General features: G+C 46.1%; 1 long non-coding RNA gene and 1 pseudogene across 1 annotated transcript in view; both read right to left on the bottom strand.

Annotated features, from left to right (window-relative positions):
• LOC141051675 (uncharacterized) overlaps positions 1 to 5,189 on the bottom strand; it is a 119,475-nt gene extending 114,286 nt beyond the window's left edge. Inside the window, exons 1-2 of the long non-coding RNA XR_012220675.1 lie at positions 5,071 to 5,189; positions 2,949 to 3,083 (exon numbers count right to left, since the gene is read on the bottom strand). This is a non-coding gene — a long non-coding RNA (uncharacterized lncRNA). The remainder of the gene's footprint in view (positions 1 to 2,948; positions 3,084 to 5,070) is intronic.
• Positions 5,190 to 7,179: 1,990 nt separating this feature from the next.
• On the bottom strand, positions 7,180 to 8,134 carry LOC141052190 (putative olfactory receptor 2W6; annotated as a pseudogene).
• Positions 8,135 to 18,236: the final 10,102 nt, after the last annotated feature.

The following is an 18,236-nucleotide window of genomic DNA, read 5'->3' on the forward strand; positions in this document are numbered from 1 at the left end:
TCCTCTTTCTCTAGGACCACCCCCTCCTCACGCAGACTATTCAAAGTGTGCTCCAGCATGTAGATAACTGGAACAGTGATGCTGATGATTGCATCTTAATAACCATTTCAAAACTGTGCAGAAGGGTGCAAAGGTCCTTCATATGTGTCCACTCCGCAAGCTTGATTTCCACCACATCTGTACAGTTTTGCCTGGCTATGCAAAAGGACATAATGCACCAGGGCTCATTGCTGCTGCCACAGTCACTGCAACATGTGTAGAGTGGAATTCCACTGTGTAGACACATCGCAAATCGAAAGATCTCTGTAGCGATGTAAGTCGATGACCTGCGGGGTGTGATTGTCAGACCTTGCTTTCTGTACCAGCACATCCAGGCAGGAATAATGGCAGAAAAATTGCTGTTCCACCAGGTTGAGGACATGAGCCATGCAAGGCATGTTTGTGAGGTTGCCCCAGTGTAGGACCGCCACCAGGTTTGCACCGTTATCGCACACATCCTTCGTAGCTCCAGGTTCAGTGAGACAGCCATTGCTCTAATTTAGCCTGGATATATGTCAACAACTCTTGATCTGTGTGACTGTGATCCCCAAGACATATTAATTTGAACACTGTCTGATTATGGTGAGCCATGGCTGCGCAGTACGGAGGTTGGGGTAATTCTATTTGCTCTGTTGAACGTGTGTTGGATTAAAGGAGGGCTTGAGGGCACAGTTGGAGGCCCTAAAGGATGTGGAGGAGCCAAAACCAGTTGAGGAAGTGTCACATGCAGAGGTTTGTCCTGCAAGTCATGAAGATTCAAAGACTTGGGGAGTAACCCCTTGACAGCCTGCCCCCACAGCCACCAGAGTCACCCAGTGCCCAGTCAGTGAGATAGGCCTCTGCACATGTTTGCTCGTCCAGGTTTCAGTGGGGAAGTGCACCCAGGCAGACACAGAATTTTTCAGGGAACAGGTGATGTATGCTGGTGTAGTGCAGACACAGCTTTCTTAGAGAAGTAATGGCGACTAAGCCAGAGTTACTGTGGGACTGCGACTGCCATCAACGTTCTGAAACTGTATCTGAAGCGCCCCGCGCAGGGCCGTGGGGTACTCGGTACAGGGCCCGTTGACTTCAGTGGGGGACGTTACGGCGGCGGTGACCCGGTCCGTGGCCCTGGGGCATCCAGTATATAAAATAGGGGAAAGTTGTGTGATGTTGAAGTGTGGTAAAAATGAAGATAAAGTTTATAGATGAATACGTCACGCCACCTGTGGTATTCTGGTCAGAGGTGACCAGCGCTGCGGTGTTGTTCCCCTGAGACTGTTGGTGTGTCGCAGCTGAGGTGAAAATAGCTCTCCACAGGTAGAGCAATAGTCACAGGGTAAAGATGTTTGATTAATAGTTAAGATGGCGGTGGACGCTGGGGTGCAGAGAAATGAGAGAAGGACACAGAGAGGTGCAGTTTCTTTACCTTTTACTGGCAATTGGTTGCAATCCGGAGTACCACATACAGGTGATGGATTGAGTCCGGCTCGCCTGGAGGCATTCAGGGGATCCACCCTGCCAGGTGGGGGTTTGGGACCTTCCTTCTGCGCTTTGTGTGCGGGTCTCTGCTGTTTGTGACTAAGAGGTGACCCTCTATTTCTTGATGGTTTCTGTAACCTGAATGGCTGACAGCGTGAGTCTATTCCACGGGTTCCGTCCTTTTCACCGTCAGTACCGGGCTCCTTATCTGCTGCCATGCCCTCAGGTGTTCAATGTCACACAGGAACTTACAGTCCCTTGTACTTTCAGATTCGGCAATCAGGACATACAGATCCTGACCACCAAGGACTCTGGCGTCCCTTTTCTCTCTATTAGCGCCTCGCTCTGGGGTCTGCTATACGCAGTTTTAGTTTCCCCAAAGCCTCCTATCTCTGCTATCGTCCTTCCCCTCCTGTCAGATCAGCTCTCCGTTCCCAACTGACTGGATCTTCCAGAAAGAACTTTTTACCTCAGGTTTTAACTGTCTTGTCATTTGCTCACAGCTGCTCTCGTATCCATGACAATTCCCTCAGCTGGCTTCTAGCTGACTCACCAACCCCATCTGCTGGCCAGAATTTATATAAGGCAGCTCCCTTTTCTGACCTGCAGCAGGAATTGTAATTTAATCTATCTTACCTGGCTCCAAGCATGGCTTTACCCATTAGAGGGATGTTATGTCACTGTGACAACCGGACTCTGGGGTGTCACATATCCACTAGGCAGAAAGTCAGTATTTCCATGGCCAACAGATTGGAGATGGTGTAGTTCAAACTTTTAGCTTTGACATGTGTAGGAGGAAACATTCTTTTACATGACCACAACTGTGGGGCAGAGGGCTGGTGTGCTAAGAGAGAGTGGCATACTGAGAACAGGACAAACTGCTGGATTGTGAATGAGGTGCAGGTGGAGATGTTATAGTGGATTGAGAGAGATGTGTTGTATTAGGTGACACAAAATCTGCAGTCATGTCTACTTCCATAACAGCTGACGGGCTTTCACTCATCTCGACAGTAGGGTGTAAACAAGCGTAGTTTCGGTGGCCAGAGACCTCTGTGAGAAGACTTGGCATAGTGACGGAGCAGGAAGAAGCAGCAGATGGGGTTGATGGGATGGCTCGTGGTTGGCAAAGCCTGCTAGTCTGCATTTTAGTGCAGTGATTCCCACAGATTTGCATATTTCTGGCCACATTCCTTCTAGATGTGTCCAACTCATTTTCACTGAGTGAGGCCACGCATGTCTATTAAGCACATGACCATATGTATGTAAATTGTCAGCACCAGAGAATCCTGAGAGCATGCAGTGTGCACTGGGAGAATTCAGAAATCTGCAGTCACATAGAATGACTGCAGACTCAGCACAGACTTGCACAATCCCTTTAATGTTCCTAACATAAATAAAAATATGAGAATTAGTCAGTATCACAAAAAGCATTTACATCCAGGTACCTTATAGCTGACATCTCTGATTGGGGTTGTTCTCTTTCTTTTCATCTTCTTCTTGTCCAGACTCCATGATGATTTTTTCTCATCCACAGCCGTCTCTGCAGACTTCCATCTTCTCCAGTCTTGTGCAGCACATCCCTTAAAATATAGCAGTGTCCTTGTAATGCTCCTGAATAAAAATATCTGCCCTATGCTGAAACCCTGAATAAATATTTGCCCCTCACTATATTCCCTGCACAAAAATCTGATAGACACATTGTCCCTCTTACAGGGCTGCCACTAGGAATTTCGGGGCCCCATACTGGCAACATTTTTGGGGCCCCCTTAGGACTCCGCCCAGGCTCCACCCCTCAAACTGTCCACAGTCCCACCACTCTCTCTTGGAAAAACTACACTTCTCACCAGTCACACATTAACAGTTCCCATCACCAGATCACACAAATAGCTGGCAGCTCTTGTTTTGGCCAAAAGATTTTTTAAGCCGCCACCACGACACAGTAGACTCTTTTGGCTGTTAAAATATTCTCATTTCCTCTTCTAGATTGCGTTTCATATGATTAGGGTTCTAAAGAGCCTCTCAGAAAGGAGCAGATGCGCATCTCAAGGGATCGTGCTTTCAGAGATTGGGGAGTTATCTCCTGTCCCGAACATAAGGGATCATTTCCAAATTTATCCCCAACCTCTTTAGGGAAATATGCACTTTGATATAGTACAGTGGATAAAACTCTTCTGTTTTTCACACTGTAGTGCCTGATAAAATTCTCACATACACAGAGCTTAAATATGAACGTGTCTAGAAGTAGGCTGGACCCCTGGAGTAAATTCCACCTGTGGGCCCTAGTTACCCCAGTCTGAATGAAAGTACTAGGGAACTGATCTAGGCTGGATTATAATACCTTTCTAACACCTAAATCCTACTCATTAGTGCATTTTCCAGGAAAACATATTTATAGAATAATCTGGTAAGCTAATTGAAGTGAGATGAGAAGCAAAGCAAAATATGGGTTAAAAAAAAAATAGAACAAGAGCGAGGGACAAAACTAAAAAGAAGAATGGAAAAGGATAAATGCTTATGTTATGGGTAAGATGTAAAAATGGAGAACATGGAAATGAAATTTAAAGTATAGATAGCAGCAAAGAGAAAGAAAGAGATAAACCGGAAAAAAAAGAGATGGGTTAATGTGGGCGAGGAGTAGAAGAGGGTTAATAGAAAGGAGATGGGAAAAGTGGAATAAAAATATGAAGGCAGAAAACTGAAAAAGAATAAGAGACTCAAAAAGAGTGGAGGGCTCTAATAAAGAGAACTATAACAATGAGAGTGCAGGATGAGAGTGCAATAATGAAACACTAATGGACAGAGGAGAGGTGACAGAATATGAGAATGAAGGAGGAAATGAATGAGGGTGGATAGGATGACTAAAAAGAAAAATAAAGGGAGGAAATGAAAGAGGCAACGTGAGCCGGTCTACACAGAGGGGGAAGCAGAAGTGATCGGAATCAGAAAATGGACAAGTACCACCAGAAAGCAAGGGGAGAGACAGAACACAATGAACAGAATACAAGAGAGCAGCTGTAGAAAAGGCAGGAAAGAGACCTGGGTTTATTAGAAGAGGGAGGGAAAAACACTCAGGAACAGATTTAGGTAGATTAGTATGTACAGTCCTTACATAGCAGCCTTCTCATTTCTGGCTATTTTTCATGCACTTCCAAGCAACAAGTCCCAGGTACTGGTAGCCGGGATCTAGTCTGGGTGACACATACTTCCATGCAGGCGCAGACATACAGCAGCTCTCAGACACAGCTGGGGGAGGTAAGCCACTGGCATGGAGATGTCACCTATGGATTTCTATATGGGATGATAGAGGTAGTACATTACAATTATGCTTATAATGTGTCTATGGCATTGTAAAATGTGGAGTGGTATGATATATATGGATGCCATATACATATTGTGCCTTGTGCTCCCTCCAGGCTCTGTAAAGATGGGTTTCGAGAGGCATACTACACCATATTTCTGTGCTGCAGAGTGAATGGCATTTGTTAATGCAGTGCAGCTGCAGTGCCCGGAGTTGTATGATGTATGCGGGGCTATTGAGCTGGAAGTGGGTATATTCAGACTACTTACCCTGGTCCCTGCTCGCTCACCGCCTCATGACTCTGCCTTTCGTTCTGCCGCCTTCCAGACTCCCCCGTCTTCCCTGCATCCCACGTGCACACTGCTCTGCTCAGGAACCAGGAAGTGGAGCAGGGCATGACATCACATCAGGGGGCGGTCCGGGACCATGGTGCATGGGGGGGGCAGCAGGCAGGCTGGGTGGATAATGATGAAGCAGAGAAGCATGAACAAAATGTTGGGGAGCCTGATCGCGGACCGGGCTGCCGGGCCCCCCTAATCACCGGGCCCCATACATCGGTAAGGGCTGTAATGCCCTGATGGCGGTCTTGCCCTCTTATGGTACATGTTTTCCACTTTGCCCTCTCATAAAGTGTACCACCTATAGGGCCCAATCTCTATACAGTACTGTGCCCTCTCTTCTCACTCCCCCTCCTTAGCTTACTGTCCCCTCCTGGTTATGTCCTTACATTGTCCCCTCCCATGCTATCTCCCCTTGTGATGGAAATATTTACATTTCATATAGATCTCACTTGCATATATTCTTTATATACTGATCTGATGTATCCATATATATAATCACAGCTAACATCTCTAATATGTGACCTATAATCAACTGTTAAGAATGACCTAACAAACTCATGACCCTGACTAGTGCAAGCCAGACTAGCTCTTTGGTGCTTTCCCAGATATCGAGAAGAGGAAGTAACAAAAGATGTTGAAACTGATGTCTCGTCTTGGCCGAGTTACAGGGCAATGAATGCAGTAAATTATATATTGCTAAAGCAGCCTTTTGTCAAATGCTTCCATATTTGTTCATATATTCAAACCAGCCAATAAGATAAGAAGTTCAGCCTTATGTTAATTGACTAACCACTCCTTTCTGTACGTAATGATAAAACCATGTATGTGCAATAAACCTCCAGAGTTCTGCTGGAATGAGATGCTGCTAACAGGTGTTTAGCGTCTTCATTTCCTTGAGCGCTCAATGAGACTCTGTTCTAATTAGGACAGGCCTCAGCACATACAGTTTGACATTCAGCACAGAGAACGGCCAACTCCCAGTCTGGGGGTGGCAAAATGCAGCCACCAGGTGAGACACTTCGGACTTCTGCATTAGGAGGCCTGACGGTGCCCTTTGTCAGCTGCGCCCAGTGCCAATGCCCAGCCTGCCCCCCTAGATATGTCTCTGAGCACTGCTTCAAAGTTCAATATGAGAACTACGAGATAGTTTTAAAGATTTTGCAATTACATCTATGACAGTGATTTTGAAACTATTCAACTTGGACAATTTTCACATAATTTTAGAGAAAAGTAAATAAGAGATCATTCAATGCTAACTTTGGCGAAGCAATGTCCAGAAAGTATCAAAGCAAAAGAAAGCAGTGTGTTGTGATCAACGATATATATGTGCAGTCTTCCCTGTCTCCTGAAGTGCACAGATCTACTTGTTAAACTTACGTGGACACTCTATGGAAGTATAAAGTGTGCATTAACCGTTTTGCTGCAAGTGGTTTTTGTACATTTTTCATCTCTGGTACCCAGAATACTTTTGTCAAATTCAAATGTCCTTTCGTTAGAGTTTATCAATAAAAAGAACCATACACATACAACATAAAGTGCAGAATAATGAACATACCACAAATTTCAAAATCCTCAGCATGTTTATTGTCAGGCAAATCCCAAAGTTTAGACTTAGTGAATCGTACTGAAGCTTATCTACATGTGAACCTGCTGGGTTATTTGCTGCAGAAATTCGAGTTTCAGACTTAGATTTCTCTTTTAAAGTGTGTGGGATTCTCTCAAAGGATAGAAATTCTAAGCCTAATACTTTCTTTTTCATGGTAGGTAAGTTGCTAGTGACAAGTGACAAGAACATGTCATATTTTATATGTATGGGACACTCGGAAAAGATAGTTGTTCAGCCAACAGCTACATAAGGCACCTGCCTACAGATTTTTATTACCGTACTTTCTTTCTTCTCTAAAGAAAGGAGCCACAAACATTCTTATTTTTAGTTAAGTCATTTCCATTTTATTATATATCATTTCATCACGAATATCTTACTAGTCTTATGGACTCTGAACAGAAAATAGAAAATCAAACAGGAGTTTTCAAATCTCAAGTTACAGCAAATGTCTCTACTTTCCAATTCCCCAACCTCCTTATAAAAGATGCTTTCACGTCTTTGTTCTTTAAACTATAAATCAGCGGATTAAGCACAGGGACAATTGTCATGTTAAACAAAGAAAAAAGCTTTTTTGAGCCCAGCAAATGAGTAGGTATGGCGTATTGTAAGATTAATGTCGTGTAGAGCAAGATGATGACTGTGAGGTGTGAGGAACACGTGTAGAAGGCTTTTTTTCTACCGATATTGGATCGTATCTTCAATATGGTCTTAATTATAAAAGAATAAGAAATAAAAGTCAGAAAAAATGGGATAATGATGTAAATGATCATTCCTTGTATGATGGTCAATCTTTCTAATATTGTGATATCACTGCAAGCAATGTCCATGAAGGCGGCAAGGTCACAACAAAAGTGGTCAACCACAATGGAGGAGTAACGAGATCATGGATAACATCCAAACATAAGGAACGACTTGAATAAAACCAAACATCCAACAAAATGAGGCCAAAAGAACACATATCCTAAAGTTCATAATAATGTTATAATTTAAGGGCCTACAAATAGCCACATACCGGTCGTAGCTCATGGCCGTCAGTATGAAAAGTCCATGTCCTGATAAAGATCCAAACATGTATGATTGTACCATACAGGCCAGGTAGACCACTGTGTTGTCACCGGTGATAAACGTTAGAAGGATCTTATGTAGGGTGACAGTAGAAGAGGTCATGTCCACTACGGACAGGTTGGCCAACAAGAAATACATGGGTGTGTGAAGATGGGAGTCTAGACAGACCAAGAGAAGAAGAGTCATATTCCCGACAAGGACAGTGAGATAAATGACTAAAACAAGAACAAATATCAGAGCCTGGAGTTCAGGGACATCGGATATTCCCTTTATGATAAAATAGGTGATGATTGATTGATTTTGCTTCATTTTTACATTCATTTATAATACCTGGAGAACAGCACAATGACAATTATCTATACTTTATTTAATATAAATGAGTGATAGTCAATCACTACTACCAAGTATGCATCGCAAGAACCACCTGATGACATATGGAATTGGCTATGTACAGTGTGGGTGCCATATTACCACTCAGTGCAACGAGTGAAGATATATTATAGCGGTGTACACAAGCCTGAAGTCAGTTCAATGGAGATGAAATGTCCATGTAAGGTTTTCCAAACAATTAGACTATATACTGTCGAAAAAAAGAATTGTCCATTGAAGTGAAATATTCTTTGGTCTCCAGTCCAGTCAGAGTAGTGCGTTAAAAATAGAAAAAAAAATTGATAGAGCTATAAGTCTACTAACAAAAGATTTAAAAAATATGTATAGCAACATTTATAGGACACACTATAAAGTTGAAGACTGTCCAGTGCTGATTTTCTTTGTCTCAAAAACCACAACGATGCTAAAAAAATAAAATATAATGTACTCTGACCTTCCTTTATATCGGCTTCCAACTGGACAGACATTAAATTAATTGCTGCAGCCAGTCATGGCCACGGATTATCTATAGCAGTCATATGTCCAAAGGAACCCATGACACCTGCATCAGAACGGTATATCTGAACTTTAAAGATCAAATGCACCCAAACATAACTATAAGATATTTTGCGCTAATTCCTAAATTATTCATTAAAGGCTAACTAAACTTTTATTTACTTTTTTAAAATACTTTTGCCTAGCATGGAAAGTTATGAAACTTTGCCAATCAACAATCACGTTATTGGGGAATTTGTCTTCATCCCTGCAAAATAAAGTTAATGCAAACGGCCTTTACCTCATGCTTTTCTCCACTCTGTTTTCCAGCTTTCCACACTATTGATATCAGAATATGGTCATTTGGAGTACAGATGATGGCAGTGACAGGTCAGCTCAGCACCTGTGACTCACACGCTCTGGTGATAAATCTGCTGCAGGAGATAGTTCTGATAAGCAGAACACTGAGTAGGAGACAGGAGGTGACCCATCATCACTGCCACCATCTGTACTCCAAATGTGTACATTCTGATATGAATGGAGATGAAAACAGTTAGGTAGACTGGGGAAAAAAATCAAAGGGGCCGAAGCCACTTTCATGCCACTTTTTACAGGTATGATGACAAATCATCTTATTAAGTTATTTGTAAAGTTTCAAAACTTCCAATGCTTGACAAAATTATTTAAAAAAAAAATGTGGTCACTTTTCAAATTACATTTACCTGGTCTCTTGGAAGTTCCTTTGGTAAGATATGTGTTAAAGTACACCCAAAACTGAAATGAGATTACACTCCACCAATAAATTCATCAGGAAGTTCTTGCTGATTGTCTCTGGTGAGGAGTAATTTAGGGGCCATCGTATTGCATGTCCACAGATTTATTGGCCACAAAGTCACAGTTTTTATACACTGTTATATGTTTTGCTATATACAGTACATCCCAATAATAAAGCCATTATATATTGGTTAATTACCAGGGCAGAATTCTGTCAGTCTAGTATATATAATATCACAGTAAGACCTGCGATCTCTGATACTTTATAGCTCTTCCTTCTCCCAATAATTAATCCCTTTGTTCTTCTCGGCTCCCAAGAGACTCATTATGTAACCTTTTAGTGAATTGAGTTTTATTTAATTAAGTGTAGTGTTGTGTTGTGTATAGGTAATTAATGATATTTACATGTAAGGAATTTGTTTATGTTCTTGGTTAATGAAATGAACATTAATAACGTGAAGCTGATGAATAATTTTAGCACAATGGACATATAGTTATATCACATGCTGATTTGCAGCTGCTGATGGATGTACACAGTGTACAGAGACTGAGCAGCACAGTACCGTCTATTATTCAGTGCCCATATCCAGATATTACAGGTCAGCGCTCATAGATGTAAATGGGAGCTGAGTTGCAGTACCCCAGAACCGCCACTACACAAGGCATGGAGTGTGTCGTCCCAGGTCTGTAGACTATGTACAACTGGCTTTATTTATTTATTGACACACTGCCCCCCGAAGAAGCGGGTAGCGAAACGTGCGTTGGGGCTTCAGTGGGACACGCAGGCATCTCAATATGGGTAAGAACTTTTTTACTATCTGTTAGCCCTATTATACATGGTCCTCGTTACTTAATCTTTTTCCCTGATGTATTATTATTGATGCTTGCCATGTCACACCATAAGTTGCATCATTGTTCACTGGTTTTTAGTATTTATGAACTTTGTATATGGTGTCTACTGTATGTCTACTTTTTGCTTGTTGTAGTTATATTATATAATAAAATATCTTTGTACTTTGGTAACAAAAACCTTGGCTTTACTAAAGATCTTCTTTGAACTGTACCATGTACTTATATGTACTCCTTTCGAGATGTAAGCTCTTTTGAGTTTTTTCGTTGTTCATTTATGCAGAACTGGACATAGTAAGAGATGCCAACAGCTGATCGGTGGGGTGCTAGATATTAAATCCCCACCAATCTGATACTGATGTTCTATCTTAAAGGGGTTTATCTGGTTAAAACAAGTTATTGGTGCCGGTCCGACTTGTTGACAGGTGGAGATCCAAACACTAGGACTTTAAGAGGGTTGTCCTGTACTAAATTATTGAACATTTTTCCATAAGGTAAGTTGTTGTTAGGGCTCATTTAGCTATCCAATTTTTCCACATACAAGAAAACCGGACCAATCATTTTGATGAGAGTTTTATCAGTGTGACCTGAGTGTTATCCATTTTTCTCGTATGTGGAGAAATGAAAAAAAAGTTTCTCCACCTTCTCCATTCTGACACTCCATGAAAATCGGAACACACTTGGTTGTCATCCAAGTGGGCCTGATTTTTTAACTGACCCATTGACTTACATTGCCGATTTTATTCCGACTCTAGGAACAAATTCAGATATGTCTCTACAATTTTTTAATGGACCTCTTGTTCAGTGAAAAATCATCATGGGCATATGAATGGCCCCATAGACAATCAAATGTATGAATGTTATCTGTGAAAAATAGGGATAGCATGCGTATGTAGTGTCGGTGGTGGGGTGCCGAGCTGGGGGGGGTGATAGGGGGGTGGTCCTACTTTTGTACCGCGCAGAGATGATAACAGAGACACGATGAGGCAGATTCTGGGTGCAACAGGTCCAAGTTTATTTCTTTACTTGCCGTCCTCCTGACGGCCTCCGCAGCACACCGCACGTTTCTTCACTTATCGGCCCTCCGTTTCCAGAGCCGTTTACACACCGTACTTTTACAATAGGGACGTACATATGCGTACTGTCCCTCCTTCACTTGTTCGACGCTCCTGACAGGTCCGCCACTGTGGCCGCCCTAGGCCCAATAACCAACAGCGCTTTCACTGGTCAGTCGTCGTGTCAAATACGGTATGTGGCACTCACTGCCTCGTCTCTTCTGCGGTATCTTTCTGTCAGGACCACCCCCTGATGTTTCCTCTCCTCAGTCCCCTTGGTCGGATTCTCCTCAGGGCACACAGACTGGCGAAGTCCTCCTGTCACCTGGGCTCCCCCTGGGGACTGGAACTTTCTGGAACCCTCCCTCAGTATTTATAACTTCCCCGGTTCCTTGAAACTGTCACTAACTGTCACCACGCCCCCCATGACCAACGGTTTCTAAAGCCCTAAGCTGCTGTAAAGTCCTTTGCTCACACTCCACCCTGCCATCTAATGGTCATCCCAAGGTACTGCACGTCCACTACACTTTTCTAGTTGTTTCCCCACTGTAATCACTGTCTCCTACCTACACTGTGCAAACCTATCTTTCTTCACTCTGACTAGTCCGTCCGTCCGTCAGGTCACCTTCCCTACACTCCCCCTTCCTTTGTCCATTGTCGTCCTCGACAATCGTCATCCCTGCCTTCGTCGTTCTGAATCTACACCTACATTCTGTTGTCGGACCAGAAGTTGAGCCAAACCCACTATCTGCGGGGGCCGAACCATACTGGGAGCACTATGCTCTGAGCAGCCTACTGCTACTCACCAGCGCGCACGCCACATGACAACGTCTTTCAAATTGGGCAAGGTACACCCGTATTCTCTCTACGGCGTGTATCTTTCCCCTACTCTCCCCTACTGTTACCTTTCACTATCCGGTACGCCATGATAGAGGCCACTCACCTACCAGATCATTGCCGGCGCCCGCCTTTCCTTCTTCAGGGGTGTCCGTGGTGTCGGGGACCTGACCTAGGACGGCTGTCTTTCTCACATCTTCCCATTCATTTTCCTTCTTTCAATTACATGTCATGGTCGGCGTCCCGGTCTCCCAGACCTCAACTCTTAGATCCCTACCGGATCTCACACTTTCCTTTGGTCCCGCAGACCTTCCCTTACCCGGACCTGTTGCATTTTACTTTGGCATATTATACAATAAACAACTTTATAATAGCACAAGTACCCCATTTTTTATAATTTTTTTTTCATTTTTCTTTTGCTTTAAAACTCAACGTTTAACAATAAACATCGCCAGCACTCCTTTTCCCTCCCCCTTCCTTGGACATGGACACTCCCTCTTGTCTTCGTATCCCCGTTCTGTCAAGTTTCCAAATCAGTAAGTAACATCCTGTAAGAGGAACATTCTAAAAAAAAAACAGCCTAATCACATAAAACATTTTTTCTTTAAAACTAGACTCTGACAGTCCAGGCCATCTCCTGATGGCCGGTAGCAAGGGGCCCACAGCCGTGAAACTCCTGGGGTGAAGGGAGTGTCCAATACAGTCCTCTTTACGGGGGTTCGCGTTCCTCGGGTACTGCCAGTACCGCCACTGCATAATACCCGCGGGGGCAGTATTCCTTATAATAAGAGACATAGTCCCCTATTTCCAGGGCACGGCCGTGGCGTATGGAGGCTACGTTCACGTATACCTTCTGGCCAGTCTGATCACGTATGAAGCCATACCCCCGGGCCACATTAGTGTACACCAGCCGCCCCCGGGATCTTTCCACCACCATGCCAGCCTCCCCTTTTGAATGAAGCAGGCTCCATACCTCCTGCTCTCGAACCTTCTTTTGTTTTACCACCTCCGCAACCCAAACGGAGGGTACCGCGCCAGTCCCAGAGTCCGGTGGGCGGGACCTTGCCGAGAAAGGGCGTGGGGTAGAGGCGGCCGATGATATCTGTGGCCCAGCAGCCGCTGGGGCCGGGTAGCGGATGGGAGCAGCCGTGACTCCGGAGGGCTGGTCCACAGGGCCCGATAAACAGACCCCAGCCGGTTCCAATACTGGCTTCACCGCGGCCACAGGGTAGGCCGCATCCACAACTCCCAGCAAAGCCGGAGTAACGGCCGGTTCGGGTGATGAGGCTGACACCGGCCGAGGGAGCGCAACCGCACCTTCTGTAAATAAGCTCTGCCCTGGTGACTCCTCGGGAACGGAAGCTAGGGCCTTGCTCAATTCTACGTATAGCATAGGGCCCTCCGCAGCCGGGCCTTCCGGGACACTGGAGACTGCGTGTTGTGGCAAAATGATAGGGGCCGCTTGTGAAGCCGCCGGCAGGGCCGGGGGAACTCTCACCTTCCCCGGCGCCACGGCCTCCGTCACACCACCGCACGGCTCATCCCGCAGCCTCCGCTCTCCAACTCGTTGCACAGCGGGCCCAGCTTCCAGGCTCAGGGGCTCCGCGGGGAGACTCTCCGCCGGTATCAATGGCGGCCGCTCCTTCTGGTTCCGCAGGGGCTCCGCACAGATTTCTCTTCTTGCCCATGGACCCGAAGATGACGTCTTCTGTCTCAGTTCGTTCTCCTGCCGCCACTGCCATTCTAGGCGGCCAATACCCCGACTTCCGCAGCGTCTCATACCGTCCGGTGGGCAGCAATCGAATGGCGCCAAACAGTCGCTCCCAGGCTTTTCTTCGGTGTCACTCCCTCTGTGGGGTGGGGCGTTGGCAGGCCTCTCCACCCACCTGTCAGGGTCCAATTTTTGGAAACGTCGGCCTCCGGACACATACTGCTGTCCACGGGGGAACGTTGGAGGGGGTCCCAGTCCATTCTGAACTACTGCGAACACCCGGACCTCGCCTCTGCGTTGAAGGAGCGCTGCCATACTGCACTGTCTCTGGTACCGCCCCGGATCCTCTACTGGCCACACAGATTCATCACTGCGCTCCTCATTTGTAATCCACTGGTAAGCCAATTGCAATCCACCGGTAATTGTAATCCAAACTGAGTAGACTGAGTCCTTTTCCATTCTTTGAGGCAGGTCTGCTGCAGAAGATGATGTATTAGCGGCGGTGATCCTGCCGACTACGCCAAATGTAGTGTCGGTGGTGGGGTGCCGAGCTGGGGGGGGTGATAGGGGGGTGGTCCTACTTTTGTACCGCGCAGAGATGATAACAGAGACACGATGAGGCAGATTCTGGGTGCAACAGGTCCAAGTTTATTTCTTTACTTGCCGTCCTCCTGACGGCCTCCGCAGCACACCGCACGTTTCTTCACTTATCGGCCCTCCGTTTCCAGAGCCGTTTACACACCGTACTTTTACAATAGGGACGTACATATGCGTACTGTCCCTCCTTCACTTGTTCGACGCTCCTGACAGGTCCGCCACTGTGGCCGCCCTAGGCCCAATAACCAACAGCGCTTTCACTGGTCAGTCGTCGTGTCAAATACGGTATGTGGCACTCACTGCCTCGTCTCTTCTGCGGTATCTTTCTGTCAGGACCACCCCCTGACGTTTCCTCTCCTCAGTCCCCTTGGTCGGATTCTCCTCAGGGCACACAGACTGGCGAAGTCCTCCTGTCACCTGGGCTCCCCCTGGGGACTGGAACTTTCTGGAACCCTCCCTCAGTATTTATAACTTCCCCGGTTCCTTGAAACTGTCACTAACTGTCACCACGCCCCCCATGACCAACGGTTTCTAAAGCCCTAAGCTGCTGTAAAGTCCTTTGCTCACACTCCACCCTGCCATCTAATGGTCATCCCAAGGTACAGCACGTCCACTACACTTTCCTAGCTGTTTCCCCACTGTAATCACTGTCTCCTACCTACACTGTGCAAACCTATCTTTCTTCACTCTGACTAGTCCGTCCGTCCGTCAGGTCACCTTCCCTACACGTACATGAAAATCGGACATCTACATGAGCCCTTAGAGTAAGGAAAGTATTAATGTCATTAGGCCTGCCAAATATCACATGCTGAAACATAGGACTGAAGAGGTTGTGTCTTAGCTGGGAGGAGCTTTTTTACTTGTCACGCAGCTCTAAATTCTGCTATTTGTTATCATACAAGAAACACCTTATTTTGTGCACAGAAAAATTACAGTATATTCTTGAAGGGTATATAAATAAACAGTCTAGAAAACTTTGGAGATTGTTGTGATTCAAAAGATTTGCATCTCTTATTCTCAATGATCATAAATTGAATCCCAGAAACTACTAAGTCTTCTTTACAATTTTCAACGTGAAATCGGTGGTGGGTCGACACTTGGTAGCCCTGTAAGGAGGTGGCAAGGAACCTCACGAGCCTCCTCTTTCCTAGACGCTGTTTTCAGTTTCACTTGCAGCAACTCACTGTTTATTAATGTTCATATTATTATTATTATTATTATGCATTTATATAGTGCCATTTATTTCATGGCTCTTTACATGTGAAAAGGGAAAATATAGACAAGTATAATAAACATGTGTAAGACAAGGGACACACAAGTACATAAGGAGAGGGGACCCTGCCCGCGAGGGCTCACAGTCTACAGGGATAGGTGAGGATACAGTAGGAGAGGGTAGAGCAGGTCGTGCGGTGGTTCAGTAGACCGAGGATCATTGCAGGCTGTAGGCTTGTCGGAACAGGTGGGTGTACAGTTTCTTCTTGAAGGTTTCCGCTGATGGTGAGAGTCTGATGTGTTGTGAATGTGCTGTCTATAGGATTAGGGCTAGAATAGGAAATTAGATAGTATAGAACAATAGTGGGATAGAATAGAGGGAGATAGATTAGTGATAGAGAACAGCAAAGAATAGAATAGGAGATAGGCAGCACATGGGATATGTTAAAGGGAGGGGCAGCACAGAGCAGAGAAGTATTGTCATGATGAGAGCAGAAGCCCAGGCAGCCTGTCCAAGGGCAGGTCGTGGGAGCAGGGCATTGCAGGTTGTGGTAATGAAGTTGTTGTCGCAGTAAGGGGCACCAACTGGATAGGATCATCCCCAAGCAGGATTCGGGGTCTGGAACTGGATGAGGGGCTGACAGGGAGCCGTGACAGGAGAGGCACAGATGGGACATGGACTGTCCAAAGTACCAATGGAACACGGATTGTTAAAGGATGCAGAAGGGTCATGGATTGTCCAAGGATACAGGTGGGACACGGACTGTCATGGGATATAAGTGGGACACGGACTGTCCAAGGAGAGAGTTGAGCTTGCCGGGAAAGGGAAGCTGATGGAAAAGATAGAGCCTGTCATGATGGCAGGGAAAGATACGAAGATGACTCTGTGTTTGCCGTGTGCTGCCCATGTGTTGAAAATACTGCTGCCCAGTAAAGTTGTGTTGTTTGAAAAGACTTGTGACTCTGAAACATTTTGTGAAGCCAGAGTGACAGAGACTGAGGGGACTACAGCAATTGAAGTGAGTACTCTGCTGCACACATCACACACACAACAGAAAGGACTGTGTATTTCTTCTGTGAGGCGTCAGGGTGTGGAAACACTACAGCTCATTGCCACGACTACCCCCCTGGCTGTCTAACAGAATTGGTGTAGTCATCAGGATGCTGATACCTTATGTGCAGAGAGTAGAGGAGCCCTGAAGATTGCAGTTGAGAGAGAGATAAAGATGGCACCGAACACTGACAAGAAGATGGTGGTCAGTGGCGGTCATCGTGGGTGTCATAAGAAGAAAAGGGCGTGAAGATGGAAGAAGTGGCTTGAGGCGAGGCCATGTCATACTGTGAGTAGTGCCCGTCCAAGATGGGCATGACAGAAGAAGAAGCCCCCACCCCTGCAGCAGGATCTGGAGAAACAGGTGGGGCAGCAGGAATTAACTCCTTCCACGTAGAGGTGTAGCTCAGAAGGACAAGCCAGCATGTCTGAAGGAGAGAAGCCATTATTTGCCGTGATTCAGAGGAGGAGCATGTCCTTTCACGGAGGCATCGGATGTCAGGATTGGGGGCGGGTCTGTGGCCTGGGCGGAGATGGGCCTGCACTCTAGGGACTGGTGGATGAGAGGATTGGAGGAGTGGCTTCTCTTCCGGCAGCCGGAGAAGAAAGCCATAGAAGATGAAAACACCATGGGTACCGAAGATTCGGAGCTGGAAGAGGCAGGAGAGAAGCTGGAGGCTGTCAGGAGAGGAGTTGTTGCAGCTGTAGCTCCTTGCTTGTGCAGCCGCCTTTGAGGATCGTCACTGTTGGTGGCAGCTTTGGTGAGTGAGGAGCCTGCACTCCCTTCGGTTTTTACACTGTCCCATGACTTTCCTCGGCCCTGCCACCTTCCTTGACCCCGTCACCTTCCTCAGCCTCTGCCGCCTCTAGCGGCCTATACCTAGATGTGCCCGGGTGCCCACTGCAGAGGAGACCCAGTGGATTAAAAGGGTTGTTGAAGGGAAGAAGAGGCGGGAGCACCAAATTTTGAAGGAACTATGGTGCCCCTGTGGGGGAGCCATGTCCGGCCGGATGACCAGCAGCCTCATTAAATACTTTAACCCCACGTGGGGGTATGGGTTCATCCATGAGGCCGACACCGGGGATAAGGCGTATGTGAACACCGGATACATCAATTTTGAGGGTTCCCTTCAAGTATGGGACCGATTTTACTTTTATAAAGGAGCAAGGGCCTCAGGGGCCATATGCAGTGGCCATGAGAATCGCCTCCAGTCTGAAGGAGAGGTGGGCGTGAGAGGACTAGTATTGTGTGCGGTCACCTACAACGGTCGCAGCCCCTGCAGTCAGCCAGAAGGTAGAGGCGCTTGTATTGGATACGGTGGCGGCTGGCGGCCCACAGGAGCAGGAGGCTCCAGGAGCACTGGGTCCGCCACTGGTGGAAGAACGGAGCGGAAGGAGTAGTGGAAAGTCCTCCTCCAGTGGGTCTTTGGGCCATACTTGTATTGTTATTCAGGGCCAGAATGCGGCCCACTA

The sequence above is a fragment of the Dendrobates tinctorius genome, unplaced genomic scaffold (genome assembly GCF_039654945.1).
Source record: "Dendrobates tinctorius isolate UK_male_01 unplaced genomic scaffold, ASM3965494v1 ptg000158l, whole genome shotgun sequence".
NCBI classification, from domain to species: Eukaryota; Metazoa; Chordata; class Amphibia; order Anura; family Dendrobatidae; genus Dendrobates; species Dendrobates tinctorius.